This window comes from Arachis stenosperma, chromosome 10 (assembly GCF_014773155.1).
Source record: "Arachis stenosperma cultivar V10309 chromosome 10, arast.V10309.gnm1.PFL2, whole genome shotgun sequence".
Taxonomy (NCBI): domain Eukaryota; kingdom Viridiplantae; phylum Streptophyta; class Magnoliopsida; order Fabales; family Fabaceae; genus Arachis; species Arachis stenosperma.
In genome coordinates, this window is record NC_080386.1 from 123,231,831 (window position 1) to 123,244,932 (window position 13,102).

Consider the following 13,102-nt stretch of genomic DNA (forward strand, 5'->3'; position numbering starts at 1 on the left):
CCAATGATGTGTATGCAGCACATGCCTGCGTACGCATGTATGCCAAACAGAAATGCCCATCCGCATATGGAGGGGTTTGCGTACGCATGCATTGCAGATTAGTAAAAAATGGTTAAGTTTACAGAATTTCAATTTTACATACCGAACTTCTGACGGGCATAACTTTCTCGTTTTAAAACATTTTTCATCCGCTCTTCGAACGGTGTAAACTTCACGAACCCAATTTTCATATGAAATAAGTTTGAAATACTTTGGGGGTCTGGAAGCCGAGTTATGGCTCACTGAAATTTAGCCAAAAATTAGATTTTCTCAAATATATTCTAACCTCTATTTTCAAAAATTCACCATTCAAAAACCAACTTTCTATGCTCATAAACACCAAAATATACCATATTACAGAAACACAGCCCCACATCCTACCACAACCAATCATACGTCAATTTTAAACAATCTCATACATGAACTTCTCAATTAAACCAATAAACTCATCAATAGTTCATCACATATATATTCAATCCCATCATCCTCATCATTCATCATTAAAATCATCATGCCTCAATATATTTAATTTTCACCACAAACATCAATTGCCATAATTCATAGTCAACCCAATTCAACAATTTTCATCAAGGATACTAAACATTTAACACAATCATGCATTTCAACCTATCCTAAGGTCATCTAGCCTAAGTTTTCACAAAATATTATATATTATATATGAGAAATCAAAACCATACCTTAGCCGATTTCTCTTCTAAGTCAAAGGCACCACAAGTTGGCACAAAACCTGTCCCCAAGATTCTCAATCCTCAAGCTAACAGCACCAAAGACTCCACCAAGCATCCAACATTCACAATTTAACTCCAATTCACATATATATACTACCTAGTTCACATTGTCACATCCAAGTATACCAATTATTATTTAAACATAATGAACAAGAAAAAACTACTAGGGTTCAAAGATTCTCACCTTACTCAAGCACTAATATAGCAAGATTAAGCATTTTTCTCAAGCTAGCTTGAGCCTAAACATCATAATTTAACCAAATCTAAACACATACACTTATTTATTTTTGAAATTAGGGGAGAGTGGCTGAGAAGAGAATACTGAGTTACGTACCAAATTGTTCTATGGGTTTTGTAGAGCTCGTTGCGATGAACGTGTGGCTGCAAACAGTGCGGTGGTCAAAGCTCTGGATCAAAAGTTATGTGAGACTGAATTATTGAGTGAGAATTTGTGTTTTTGGAAGCTCTCTTCTCTCCATGGACATGCTTCAGCGTGTTTTTGGCTGAATGGAGGAAGAATGACTCTTTTTTAAGTTATTGAGCAGATGGGTTGGGCCTTGGGCCTATTTTGGGCTCGGTTAGGCCCGTTTAGCCCAATCTTAGGTCAAATTCTTTAAAATTAGTATCAAAATTCTTGTTTTAATTAGTTCTATCTTATTAAACTATAAAATTCATAATAAATTATTTTATTACCATTTAAATTTTAATTTCTAATATTATTATAAAGGATAAAATTATAAAAATATTTATTAAGCCAAACAAACTTATTTTTTATTTATTTTCAACTCATGAACAAAATTTAAGCTTTCATTTTTTTTAGGATAATTTTTTTTAACAAAAAGCTGTGTGTATATAGTGTTATTCATATAAGTGACTAAAAGTGTGATATATAGATATACGAAAATAGGAACTAGAAAATCTAATAGGGAATTTAGCAGTAAATTTTATTTGCTGACGTGTATAGTTAGTTCGAACAGAAATCAGTTAGCATATTCCCTTCATAAGCAATGCCGCCAAAGGCATGCATGTACATGAATGATGGAGAGTTTGGATCTTCCACTCTTATTTTCTGAGCTTCTCCTTCTCACAAGGTGTGAGCTTTTGCCTCATCACCATAGTGCGCTGAGTATGAAAGCTTGCAGAGAAGAGTGATTCTTTCACCACTTGTGAGATTATATTATCAGAGAAGTTTGTGAGTTTGTTCATTATTGATTTTTCTACTAATAGCGACAAATGAGCCAAAGAATATCGTAACGTTTCCATCTGGGACTGTGCAATTCGGAGTAGACGATCGAGATTTGAAAAGGATATTCATTGTTTTCTTAAAAGAAATTATGCTATTAGATCAGATTTAGAGTTTTCGCCAATTAATTTTTTTTTAATGGAATGACTAATTGAATGTCGAAAAATGAGAAAAATCTATCTTACTAGAATTTGAATTCAGAAAAGAGATTAGCATCCTATATTAGCTGCTTTTAGATGGTTAATTTTTTTTTGGTATTTGCTACGGTACGATGATAAATTTATACGTACCAATATGTTTAAAATATGAACAAATAATAACAAGTCACATGGAATTTATTTTCCACATCAGCATTTAATTTTCTATTTTAAAATATATATTATATCACCACGTTTACTAATACACCCATTTAATTAAATAAAAATAAAAAAATATTTTTTATCCAATTTTATAAAAAGTCTTAAACATCCTTACTTTATTTGATTAGACAAAAATGCCCTTTTAAATAAATCAAATTTTAGAATTCAATTAATCCTAATTTTATAGTTTCAAATAATTTAAAAAATAAAACAAAAACATATCAAAAAAACAAAAAATCAAAATTGTTCTTTGATCGTTTTTTGTCTTCTCACGTTGCTCTCAATTTCATTCAATCTCCCCCAATCATTCGTGCCCTACCCTCTGAAGTAAAGCAGTGAAAGACCTAAATTAAAACGGTAAAACCCTAGCCCTAGGTTCTTTGCCGCCGCTGTCTCCAGGTTCTCAGTGCTTCCGCTTCTTCCTCTTCTCCTGTCTGGAACCCAGGTAGCTCGGCACGTCGTCCCCATCCCGCTAGCTTCTCTGTTTGTGCCTTGGAGCAGCTCGCCGTCGGGTCACCGCTTACCGTCATCTCTGCTCTTGTCGTCATCTCGCCAGTTGCCGTCGTGTCTCTGTCGAAGGTTAGTGTCCCTGCTTTCAATTATTCACCTCCACTTCTTCCTTTTAATTTTGCTCTAGTTGCTGAATGCTCGATTTTTCTTCTTCCTTTTAATTTCTAAAATTTTTGTTCAAATGTTCTTGTAATGTTTGTTGCTGTGTTGTAATTGTTGGGTTATTGAATGATTATTTAATCTTCATCATATCATCATCAACAATGTCACTTCTTATTTCTTAATAAGCTCTTTAAAAGATGAGTTTTCGCCACTCCCGGGTGATTTTTCCCACCTCTCTCACTTTTTACTTACTGATTCTGTTCTTGAAATACCAATTTCAGTGATCAAGGTTCTTCATCTGCCTTATTCCAATGGAAACAAGTAACACTAGAAATTATTTTAAGAGTGTTGCTAATTGATTTCCTTGTATTTTAATGGAATTTGCATGACACGAATATTATGTAATCTTGACTTTCGAAGGCTGTGCTAATGATCTTTCGATTGCATTCTCATTTTTTCAGGTTTATTCTGAATTTGAGTCGTGGTGATTTTAGAGTTTAAAAAATTTGCAAATAGGCTTTAACCATGGAAGTGACAAAACAAAATTGAATTATCACGAAATTTCTCCTACAAAATTTGAATGCAGTATATTTAATTCATGTTTTTAGGGAACAACTAAGTTTTCTTGACCATTTTGTTGTTTGAAAATGAATTATAAGTGAGGATTCTTCAATTTAAAGTGAGTTAAACTACTTGGTATATCGTTTTGGTGTTTACAACATGGACACCGAATTCAATGTACATATAATTCAAGATAAAGGTAGAGACCCAATGAACATAAAAAACAAGAAGATATACAGCTTTTACTCTCTTAATAATGTTTGCACTCATTTAAAGTAGTTGCAGTCTGCCAATCTGCCTGTTTAACTTTAGGGTTTTGTGGGTTAGGATGAAGTGGTAGCTTAATTTATCCTGTCTTTCCAGTCTGTAGAGTAAATTAGTTAGGGATAATTAAGCAAATTTTTTATATGAAAAATATATTGACTTTAGATTGTTTTAATCCAACAGCATAAGTGAATTTTAGAAATTAAGGGAGAGTGAGAGCAAGACTTTCAAAAAGTCTTACTTGACTCTAATTTGTCATGTTGGTTTTTTTTTTAATTTTGTATCGTATTTGTTTAAAAATTCTAATTTATGTTCAGACTGAAGAGATCACTGTAATTCAAGAAACATTAAAAAAAAAAGACCAACACACCGGGAATAGTAGTGTCAAAAGTTGCAGGTGCAGCCACAACCAAAATACCAGGATTGCCGCAATATCCTATGCATCATTATCTAGTGGTCCATCCTTATCGACCTTATGGTGGAGTCTTCCCCCATTCAATTTCATCCTATACAAAAATGGCACGGCGTACTTCAACCTTTATCCTTTGACTGCCGGAATTACATCATATCCTCAATTTTTCCATGTCTCGCCTTATTCTAGTAGACCCTGTAACACCCTAATTAGCCTAAGCCTTACCTCGCGTCGTAAAGCAAAGGTTAATAAGAGATTACGATAGTTCTAAACTCATATATATATATATATAGTATAATCTAGAAGCCCGATGAAGGATATAGCTCAAAATAGGATTTAAAAAAATGCAAAACGTGCTAACGAAGCCACTAGCTTAAGGAACAAGAAATAGATAAAATATAACAAAAGATAAGTATATAATATCATAGGAAACTAGTCATGACTCGCGGAGTTTAAGCCGGCTAGCCAAATACAGGTATACAGAACCATATAGTGAAAACAGCTTATACAAGTATTTGTTCTATCATATACATGCCTCTAGGTGTAAACCCCGGTTAAATTAGTAGATAATTAGTCAATAAATTAGTTTTTAATAAGGAGGATTATAAATGTAAATATTATACCAAATTAGGATAGAGCTCATCGAAACGAGAATTTTGACACCAATTTCAAAAAAATCGGTCCAAGATTGGACCGAACGGGTCGAACCGGTTGAACCGAACCCGAACTGGGCTACCGGTCCAACCGGACCCACACTTTAAATGAGCCCACGTTCCTTTCTTCTCCATTTTGGCTTCAGCGACATGAAAGCTCCAGGGAGAGAAAGCAATGCCGAAACCCTTGTTATGTTATGATGTATATATATGTACTTAGCTTTCTCTCCACATAACTTATTCTTTTTGATCCTCCTAGAGGTGTATGGAGAGGCAGAATTTTGTTTATGTACATTTGGGTTTTGGATATGTATATATATGTATATATGTATGTATATTCTCCGGCCAGTCTTGACTTCGCAGGCTGAGTCAGGAGCTCGTTATTTTGTATCTTTGACTCTCTGTTCTTGTTTTGGGTTTCTTTACACTTGACAGCTGTAGCTTTCTTAGCATGCAAGTTAACTCATTTCTCGAGTGTTGCGCTTTTATATTCACGATTTTTATTTCCTCTATTCTTCAAGGCTCCTAGCATATTATAATTCTTCTGCTATTATAAATATACATTTTATTTTAGAGGTCGTAATACCACACCACCTCTGCTTTACGACTTAAGCGTAAAGCTTAGTGTGGTAGGGCATTACATTATGGTATCAGAGCAGTTCGTTCCTATAGAGCCTGAAAGACGGACTGATTGTACTTCTGTGCATTCTCTGTATATGTGTTTATGTGCTATTAGGATATCTAACTGATATATATGGCATAAACGTTTGTGAGCATGCATTTGGAACTTAAAGCATTAGACCTGCGATATTGAGACTAATCAACTTAATATCACTTGTTTGGTGTATATAGGGACCAGATGTCAACTCGCGGACGCGGTCGCGGGCGAGGTAGAGGTAGGACAGGCACCGTTACTCCTGCCCCCATAGGGACTGATCCAGTAGACTTTATGGCTGCCCTGGGAAATATGGCTGCAGCTATGCAGGCGACAGCTGAGGCACTGGGTAATCAGATAAATCAGGGCTATCATGGAAATAATAATGATGAGGATGGTCCTATGACACTTGCTACATTTCTAAAAGTTCATCCTCCAACCTTCAGGGGAACCTCAAATCCCACTGATGCAGATAATTGGATTCAGGCTATGGAAAGGGCGTTACAGGCACAACAGGTTCCTGAAGAGCAATGGGTTGAATTTGGAACCTATCAGTTGCAAGGTGAAGCTCAGTATTAGTGGCAGGGGACACGACGTATCCTGCAGCCTGATGGTGCTGCGATTCCTTGGGAGGTTTTTCGAACAGAGTTCTATAAGAAATACTTTTCTAATTCAGTCAGAAATGCCAAGGAACTTGAATTAATACAGTTAAAACAAGGACAGATGACTGTTGCTGAGTATACTAGTAAGTTTGAGGAGTTGTGTCGCTTTTCTCGTATCTGTCAAGGTGCGCCTGAAGATTTTTCTGAATGGAAGTGTATTAAATATGAAGGAGGTCTTCGGAGTGATATTCTGAGCTTCGTTGCCCCAATGGAGATCAGGGTGTTTTCTGAATTGGTGAATAAGAGTAGGGTGGCTGAGGATTGTGTGAGGAAGGCGGCAGCAGAGAAAGGAAGTTTGAGGGTGCCTTTTCAGAGACCTTCAGGAAGGAACTTTGCTCCGAGAGGTAGGAATTTCAAGCGTGGAGGCTCTATTCCACAGCAGACTCAGGGTCAAGGTAATTACAGAAGGCTGAATACCAATGTTAATCAGGGAAGAAGATTTGGGAAGCAGCCACAGCAGGATCTGAATTGTCAGAGGTGCGGAAAGTATCATCCTGGAGTTCCGTGCAGACTAGGACTTGGAGTATGCTATTCCTGTGGACAGCCTGGGCATATAGCCAGTAATTGCCCAGAGAAGAAGAAGTATGAGACTGGTAGGGTGCAGCAGCCGGGGAGAGTATACACCACTTCTACCGTAGGTGCTGAGGGATCTGAGACACTGATTAGAGGTAATTGTGAAATGGCTGGTAAAATCTTAAATGCTTTATTTGATTCAGGAGCAAGTCATTCATTTATTGCATTTGAAAAGGCCCATGAATTAGGATTGAGAATGGTGGTTTTAGGTTATGATTTGAAAGTATATAATGCTACTCATGAAGCTATGGTGACTAGGATAGGATGTCCACAAGTTTCTTTTCGAGTACAACAGCGTGAATTTGTGCATGATTTGATTTGTTTGCCTATGACTGGTCTTGATCTCATTTTGGGATTGGATTGGTTATCCAAGAATCATGTTTTGCTTGATTGTTCTGAGAAGTTAGTACAGTTTATGCCGGAAGGGTCAGAAGCACCGGTTGTGGTGAATAGTTACTATTTGAATTCTATGATAGTAAACTGTTCAGGAACTGAATGTCAGGGTATTATGTTATTAACTGCGGGAGTATCAGGTGATGATCAGAGTTTAGAGCAGATTCCGGTTGTATGTGAATTTTCAGATGTGTTTTCGGATGATATTAATGAATTCCCACCTAACCGAGAGGTTGAATTTGCAATCGAGTTGGTACCTGGATCCGGTCCAATTTCGATTACTCCTTATAGGATGTCACCTTTAGAAATGGCTGAATTGAAAGCTCAGCTGGAAGAATTGTTGGGTAAGCATTTCATCCGACCAAGTGTTTCTCCGTGGGGAGCACCAGTGTTACTAGTAAAGAAGAAGGATGGGAGTATGCGTTTGTGTGTCAACTATCGGCAGTTGAATAAGATCACTGTGAAGAACAAATATCCGTTGCCTAGAATCGATGATCTAATGGATCAGTTACAGGGAGCCGGTGTGTTTTCTAAGATTGATCTACGATCCGGATATCATCAGATAAGGGTTAGAGATGAGGATATTCCGAAGACTGCTTTCAGGACGCGTTATGGTCATTATGAATATACAGTAATGTCTTTTGGGTTAACTAATGCCCCGGCAGTATTTATGGATTATATGAACAGGATTTTCCGACCGTATCTGGACAAGTTTGTCATTGTCTTCATTGATGACATTCTTGTTTATTCTAAGTCTGAAGAGGAACATGCTGAACACTTAAGAACTGTGCTGCAAATTCTGAGAGACAGGAAGTTATATGCTAAGTTATCTAAATGTGAGTTCTGGAAGAGTGAGGTGAAGTTTCTCGGCCACGTGGTGAGTAAGCAGGGAATAGCTGTGGATCCTGCTAAGGTAGAAGCAGTGATGAATTGGGAGCGACCAACTTCAGTGACAGAGATAAGGAGTTTCCTAGGTTTGGCGGGGTATTATCGTAGATTCATTAAGGGATTTTCACAGCTCGCCTTACCTTTAACTAAATTGACTAGGAAGGATACGTCTTTTGTCTGGACTCCAGAATGTGAAGAGAGCTTCCAAGCATTAAAGCACAGGTTGACTACTGCACATGTATTGGTGTTACCTGAACTAAGTGAACCATTTGAAGTGTACTGTGATGCATCTCTGAAAGGTTTGGGGTGTGTTCTAATGCAGCACCAGAATGTTGTAGCATACGCCTCACGGCAATTAAGGCCGCATGAGATGAACTATCCGACACATGATTTAGAACTTGCTGCTGTGTGTTTGCTTTAAAGATCTGGAGGCACTACCTCTATGGCGTTAGGTTTCATGTTTTCTCAGACCATAAGAGTTTGAAGTATCTTTTTGAGCAGAAAGAGTTGAATATGCGTCAGAGGAGATGGATGGAGCTTCTGAAAGATTATGATTTTGAATTGAATTATCATCCAGGAAAAGCGAATGTTGTAGCGGACGCCTTGAGTCGGAAATCTTTATATGCAGCTTGGATGATGCTACAGGAGGAAGAGTTACTGAAGGCATTTCAAGGTTTGAATTTAGGAATTAGAGAAGAATTTGGAATTTTGTGTTTGAGTCAGTTGCAGATTTCAAGTGATTTTAAATCAGAACTTCTGAAGGCTCATCAAGACAGTGAAGCGTTACGTAAAGTATTACCGGCAGTTGAACAGGAAAAACAGTGGAGAGTGTCAGAAGGCCAGGATGGTTTATGGAGGTTCAAAAACCGGATTATTGTGCCTAATGTTGGAGACCTGCGACAAAGTATCTTGAAGGAAGCTCATAAGAGTGGGTTCTCAATTCATCCAGGGAGTACTAAAATGTATCAGGATCTGAAAGCAATGTTCTGGTGGCCAGGGATGAAGAATGATGTGGCATTGCATGTATCTAAATGTTTAACGTGTCAGAAGGTTAAGATTGAGCATCAGAGACCATCAGGAACCCTTCAGCCTTTGGAGATTCCACAGTGGAAATGGGAGAGTATCGCAATGGATTTTGTGATAGGTTTGCCTAAAACCTGATCTGGTTGTGACGCTATTTGGGTGGTTGTGGATCGACTAACAAAATCAGCTCACTTTCTTCCTATCCGAATAAGTTGCACAATGGAGGAATTGGCTCGAATGTATATTAAAGAGATTGTCAGGTTGCATGGCGTGCCTTCTACTATCATATCTGATAGAGATCCTCGTTTCACATCAAGGTTCTGGGGAGCTTTTCAGCGTGCATTTGGGACTCAGTTAAGCTTGAGTACTGCGTATCACCCTCAGACAGATGGTCAGTCAGAGAGAACTATTCAGACCTTGGAGGATATGCTAAGGGCTTGTGTTTTGGACCAGCCAGCGAGCTGGGATCGGTATATGCCATTAATAGAATTTGCTTATAATAATAGCTATCATGCGAGCATTGGAATGGCTCCATATGAGGCTCTGTATGGCAGAAAATGTCAATCTCCATTGTGTTGGTATGAAACTGGAGAAAGAAGTTTGTTAGGGCCTGAGATGATAGCTGAAACTACTGAACAGATAAAGAAGATTCGTAGTCGAATGCTTATAGCCCAAAGCCGCCAAAAGAGCTATGCTGATCAAAGGCGAAAGCCTTTGGAATTCGTAGAAGGAGAACATGTCTTTCTGAAAGTTACACCAACCACTGGAGTAGGAAGATCTATTAAGACTAAGAAACTAAATCCCCGTTATATTGGACCATTTGAGATTCTGAAGAGGATTGGACCAGTGGCTTATAGAATTGCCTTACCGCCGTACCTTTCGAATTTGCACGATGTATTTCATGTATCACAGCTTCGGAAGTATACTCCTGATGCAAGTCATGTTCTAGAACCAGAACCAATCCAAGTGAGAGAAGATCTAACACTTCCAGTAATTCCGGTAAGAATTGATGACACTAGTGTTAAACGATTACGAGGAAGAGAAGTATCATTGGTAAAAGTAGCTTGGAGTCGAGCTGGTATTGAAGAACACACATGGGAACTCAAATCAGATATGCAAAAAGACTATCCACATCTCTTTTCAGGTAACTAGATTTGAATTTTGAGGGCAAAATTCTTTATTAGGTGGGTAGGATGTAAACCCCGGTTAAATTAGTAGATAATTAGTCAATAAATTAGTTTTTAATAAGGAGGATTATAAATGTAAATATTATACCAAATTAGGATAGAGCTCATCGAAACGAGAATTTTGACACCAATTTCAAAAAAATCGGTCCAAGATTGGACCGAACGGGTCGAACCGGTTGAACCGAACCCGAACTGGGCTACCGGTCCAACCGGACCCACATTTTAAATGAGCCCACGTTCCTTTCTTCTCCATTTTGGCTTCAGCGACATGAAAGCTCCAGGGAGAGAAAGCAACGCCGAAACCCTTGCGGCAAATTTCAATTCGCCGTAACTTCTCCGTCCGAGCTCCGATTGCCGCACCGTTTGCGGCCACGCGTCCACCGCGTCGAGCTCTACATTTCTATCGAAACAATTTCATAGGTAACTTGTTTAATCACTCTCAGCCTTCTCTTCTCCCAATTTTCGAATTTTAAGTGGGAATGTTGAATTTCCTTGATTTATGATGTTTTAGGATCCAATTAGCTTGAGGAAAACGTTTACTCTTGCTTATGTGAAGCTTGGGTAAGGTGAGGATACGATAATTTTATTTTAATTTCATTGAATTTGAGCTTTGAGTATTAAATTGGATATATATGTGTTATGAATGTGTATTAGGTTGTGAATAAATAATTGGAGCTTGAAATTGTGAATACTGGAACTTGGAGGAAGCGGATTAGTTGAAGTTTTAAGGGCTGTGTTCTTTTAGGAAAATTGTCTTGGAATAATACTTGGGAATCGGCTAAGGTATGGTTTAGGTTTCTTGCATTTAATATATAATGTTCTGTGAAAACTTAGGCTAGGTGACCATAGGATAAGTTGGAATGCGGGTGTATGTTTAATGTTTAGTAATTTTTCGATGAATATATTTGGTTGAAGTTTATTGGATAATTAGTTATTAATTTTGGATGGTGAATGTTATTATTGATGAACATGGTTAGTTTGGTGCTTGTTGATTAATTAATAATTTGGTGAATTGTTGATTTGAGGTATCTTGTGTTAGAAGCCTAGGATTAGTGAACTATGATCCTTAGTTGAATTTTTGGTTGTTGGATTTGAATATTGTATGAGTATAATTGTTGATCTGAGGTAGATTTATTGTGGTGACTGTTATGATGATGAGGAAGGGTGTGTTGAATTGAAAAGAAAGCAGGTTTGGACCCGAAAAGGGTGGCAAAGTCCGAGTTTTAGAGGAGGTGCTGCCAAAATTTTATAAAAATTAGAGATTTTGTTTATATGATTATCTAAAAAGATTTAGATTCAAAGATTATATGGTTTGAATTAGAGTTATTAAGAAAATAAGTATGTTTTAAGTTTGAAGTTTGATTCTTAGAAAAGAATGAATTATTTTGAATTGGAACTATTGATGGACGAAATGAGAGGTGTGATATCGAAGGATAAGGATTGAATATGTTTAACGTATGATGATGAATGAGATGCAATTGAGAATGATGTGGATGTTAATGAATTATAATTGAATTATTTATATGGCTTATGAATTTGAATAATCTGAGATACGAGGTTCCCTGGATAAAGTGCCGTGGCTTGCCACCACGTGTACCAGGTAGAAAACTCGATACTCTGTTGATCCTACGACGTAAGTGTGACCGGGCACTATATAAATTCCCGGGAATGTTACCCCCATTGAGCAATATTGATTATTTGAGATAAAGCTATGCATAGACTCTTGGGGATGCACGTCGGGGGACAGTCTAAGGACAATTCAGACTTGTCGGGTTGGCTGGATAACCGACAGATGAGCCTCATCAGCCATAGGACAGGCATGCATCATATGCATACTATTTGAACTACTTGCTTGTGCATTAACTGGGTGTGCCTGAATGTATCTGCCATGCTAAATGTATATTTGTTACCTGCAGTACTTGTAACCTTCATGTGCTTGTTTTATCTGTTTGTTTGTCTGTGAAATCCTGATGGAGATGGAGGTTTGGAGGAATGGCAATATGAGATTTAGGTTTAAGATTAAGTTAAATCAGGTTTACATATTCTTAGAAAACCACCTTCTATGGCTTCTATTTAATACTTTAAGCTCTATAAACTGAGTGTCGGCGTTCTAGGATTGCCTCTGGCATTCCCAGGACCTTATATATTATGTGTGTGGCACCTTTACCATACTGAGAACCTCTGGTTCTCATTCCATACTATGTTGTTATTTTTCAGATGCAGGTCGAGAGGCATCTCGTTAGGCGTCTGGACTCTTGAAGCGGAGTGGTTACTGGGTTATTTTGTTATGTTATGATGTATATATATGTACTTAGCTTTCTCTCCACATAACTTATTCTTTTTGATCCTCCTAGAGGTGTATGGAGAGGCAGAATTTTGTTTATGTACATTTGGGTTTTGGATATGTATATATATGTATATATGTATGTATATTCTCCGGCCAGTCTTGACTTCGCAGGCTGAGTCAGGAGCTCGTTATTTTGTATCTTTGACTCTCTGTTCTTGTTTTGGGTTTCTTTACACTTGACAGCTGTAGCTTTCTTAGCATGCAAGTTAACTCATTTCTCGAGTGTTGCGCTTTTATATTCGCGATTTTTATTTCCTCTATTCTTCAAGGCTCCTAGCATATTATAATTCTTCTGCTATTATAAATATACATTTTATTTTAGAGGTCGTAATACCACACCACCTCTGCTTTACGACTTAAGCGTAAAGCTTAGTGTGGTAGGGCGTTACACTAGGCAAAACAAAATACAAAAAGAGAGATGTATAAACAAAATGAACCAAAAAGACTCCAAAAGAAACCAAGATCCTCCGCTTCTGTCACCA

The 13,102-nt window shown here is 37.6% G+C and overlaps 1 long non-coding RNA gene across 1 annotated transcript; it reads left to right on the top strand.

The window, feature by feature from the left end:
* The first annotated feature begins 10,788 nt into the window (after positions 1–10,788).
* On the top strand, positions 10,789–12,856 carry LOC130956567 (uncharacterized). Its single transcript, XR_009077161.1, has 3 exons — positions 10,789–10,839; positions 10,928–11,056; positions 12,491–12,856. It is a non-coding gene; the product is annotated as an uncharacterized LOC130956567 (long non-coding RNA).
* The last annotated feature ends 246 nt before the right edge of the window (positions 12,857–13,102 follow it).